General features: G+C 48.7%; 1 long non-coding RNA gene across 1 annotated transcript; it reads left to right on the forward strand.

Moving 5' to 3' along the window:
* The first annotated feature begins 670 nt into the window (after positions 1 to 670).
* On the forward strand, positions 671 to 1,795 carry LOC309535749. The gene is made up of 2 exons (XR_014221382.1): positions 671 to 1,030; positions 1,469 to 1,795. It is a non-coding gene; the product is annotated as an uncharacterized lncRNA (long non-coding RNA).
* Positions 1,796 to 3,186: the final 1,391 nt, after the last annotated feature.

Genomic DNA, 3,186 nt, shown 5'->3' on the forward strand with positions numbered 1-3,186 from the left:
ACTGCTCTTGGGTGATTCTTCTTTTGAGTGAAGAGTGTTTCCTTTCACTCAAAACAGGCAGCATGATCAGCTAACAGGAGAGCAGTGGCAGTGGTGGAACAGAGGGCTTGTCCACATGGGGCTTTATTGTTAGTCTGAGGCTGTCTGAGTCCAAGATTTCTGGGCACTGTTCACATGACGTTGCCCTTGACCACAACCAATCCTGGGAATACCTGAAAACAAAGCAAAATGCAAACACGATCCACTTAGGCCCAGCTACGAGGTACACTGCTGCTGCTTGCCCTCGTTTTAGTTAGGGTGGCACCAGCAACATCTATGCAATCTGTGGCATTGCATTCACAAATCGAGAGTTTGTGTTTGTTTGCAGAATGGAAAGACATGAGGCGCCTTTTTCCTATTTTCCTAATTTCTAGTCCCTCACATGCAGGGACCCACGTAAGAACATTGTAGTAGGGATAGGGGGAGACAGTGGCTTTGCTGGAGGGTGGAGGCTTGTTTGGAGGTCCAATCTTGCCCCACACAAAGCAGTGACTTGGATCTCTTATGACTTAAAGAAGTAACGCTATAATGGCTTTTTGTTTTGCTGAACTGTGGATTGAGCTTAGAATCCTGCCCTTGTGTGGAGGCAAGCCTGCCTGGAAACAAGCAAAAGGCACTCTACACAATGGTTACGGAAAAATCTAGGTGTGAGGCTGCTCAGTCACCCAGCTTGTTGGGCAGAGCCCGCGGGTCCCTGTGGAATAAAGGAAGGAGTCCAGCCACCAACCAGAGCAAATAGCTGTAGACCAAAGTTTATTGCACAGCAGGTTCAGAGAGGAATTTTGAACCCTGAGGGTGGGGTGACCATGACTTTTAAAACTTTCCTACCATATCCCAGAATACAGTTCGTACAGCATCATTGATACATCACTGACATGTCACAAAAGGGGAGGGGTAGACAGGGGTTACACTAGTTCAACCTTGGCAAACATGTCCAGACAAGTCCTTGGTACAAGATTAGCATAAGCAAACATGTCAGGGCAAGACCCGGGTATAAGATCAGCATAGGCAAACACCTCTGAAGTCCCACCACCCAAAGTACAATGGAACTTCCTTTGCATGTCTGGACCCCTTGGCAAGTTTGGTGATTGGATTAGGCTTTCCTTGGCCAACAATCAGCTCAGCAATTGCCACCTCTGGGAACTTCCTGGAGTCCTTTTTCAAGGGGAAAATAGCTTTGGAATGGAGGAAACTGGCAAAGGAGTTGATTTTATATAATATTTTTAAAGCTAGGTAACTTCCCTGAGCTGTCAAGTTGAAAGGATACATTCAGGCATAACATTTAACAACTTTAAAGATGTGCCCCCCCCCCGTAATTTCCATAACAACAATGAACCCAAACCTCCCATCACCAGGGCAGCTGTCCTGCAGGCTCCCTTGTTGTTTTTCTTGCCTTCTTTCTTACACCCCCTCCCTCTCCGTTGTTCAGGATTTCGTGCTCTTGCTTCGGAGACTCGGTTTGAACAATACGCCGCAATTTCTTCCTTGTTGATGGGGAATCACAACCCGTCAAGCCGAGCTTTTGAGAAAGTTTTGCTACTAATCAGCGTGATTAGCTCGGAGTCCACTCTCCAAAGAAGGGTCACGATTGGGCCTCGGCTTGCAGCACGGCACACAATTCTCGCTCGCATTTCAAAGCTCTTGCCCTGCTAACAGACCGCTCTGCACGTATCTGGCTGAAGTGTAGCACACGCCGCCGAGCCGAAAGGAGTTCAGTGGCCTTGACAACTGGCAGGCATAAACTTTTATGTGTCAAGCTTTCCGTGGCAAAGGGCTATTATTCTCTGGCACGGCGAGAGCAGCGTGCGCTTTTTACAGAGCAGAGGCCCCTCCTTTTGCATCGCAGAGCTCCGTGGCCCGGGGATATTATGTGCATTGTACCAAACAGCAGAAGCCAATCATACATTATTCTGCGAGGCGACAGCGGAGGAGCACCTTGACAAAGGACAGCTGCTCGTTGACTTCAACAAGCTTTGGAATCCTTCCACAAAGGGGAATTTGGCAAGTAGGAACCAGGAAAAAAAGGAGGAAGTTGCTGAGGACTCATGGCTTTGTCTCAAGACATGTCCTAACGAAGGGAACCGAGTGTCGATTGAAGACTGCGAGAAATGCCTTCCTAGATCACACCAAGCTCCATCTAATGCAACATGTTGCTCCCTGCTGTCATAACACGGGAACAGCCTTCTCCAACCTTGTGCCTTCCAGACGTTTTGGGCTACAACTCCCATCAGCCCCACCCAGCATGACCAGTGGTCAGAGATTATGGGAACTGCAGTCCAGAACATCTAGAGGACATCAGAGTGGGGAGGGCAGCATAAGGACCTAAGAGCCCTGCAAGATCAGACCAAAGGTGAATCTAGTCCAGGACCCCATTTCTCATAGTGACCTAAAGGTAAAGGTAAAGGGACTCCTGACCATTAGGTCCAGTGTTGGGCGACTCTTGGGTTGCGGTGCTCATCTCGCTTTATTGGCCGAGGGAGCCGGCGTACAGCTTCCGGGTCATGTGGCCAGCATGACTAAGCCACTTCTGGCGAACCAGAGCAGCGCACGGAAACGCCGTTTACCTTCCCCCCCTGGAGTAGTACCTATTTATCTACTTGCACTTTGACATGCTTTCAAGCTGCTAGGTTGGCAGGAGCAGGGACTGAGCAACAGGAGCTCACCCTGTTGCTGGGATTCGAACCACCAACCTTCTGATCGGCAAGTCCTAGGATCTGTGGTTTAACCCACAGCGCCACTCGCATCCCCATAGTGACCTACCAGATGCCTATAAAAAGCCCACGAGCAGAGCCTGAGTGCAATGTCGATCTCCCATTACAATTCTTTTCTCTTGAAGGTAGTGCATAGCCATCATGGCTGGTTGGGTGTTGATTTGTCTAATCCTTTTTTAAACACCACGCTCACAATGACATCTTCTGGTGATGCATTCCAGTTTCACTATGTGCCACATAAAGTACCGTATTTTTTGCTCTATAAGACTCACTTTTTCCCTCCTAAAAAGTAAGGGGAAATGTGTGTGCATCTTATGGAGCGAATGCAGGCTGCGCAGCTATCCCAGAAGCCAGAACAGCAAGAGGGGTTGCTGCTTTCACTGCTGTTCTGGCTTCTGAGATTCAGAATATTTTTTTTCTTGTTTTCCTCCTCCAA

This window comes from Podarcis vaucheri (genome assembly GCF_965113315.1).
Source record: "Podarcis vaucheri genome assembly, chromosome: 6".
In the NCBI taxonomy this organism is placed as follows: Eukaryota; Metazoa; Chordata; class Lepidosauria; order Squamata; family Lacertidae; genus Podarcis; species Podarcis vaucheri.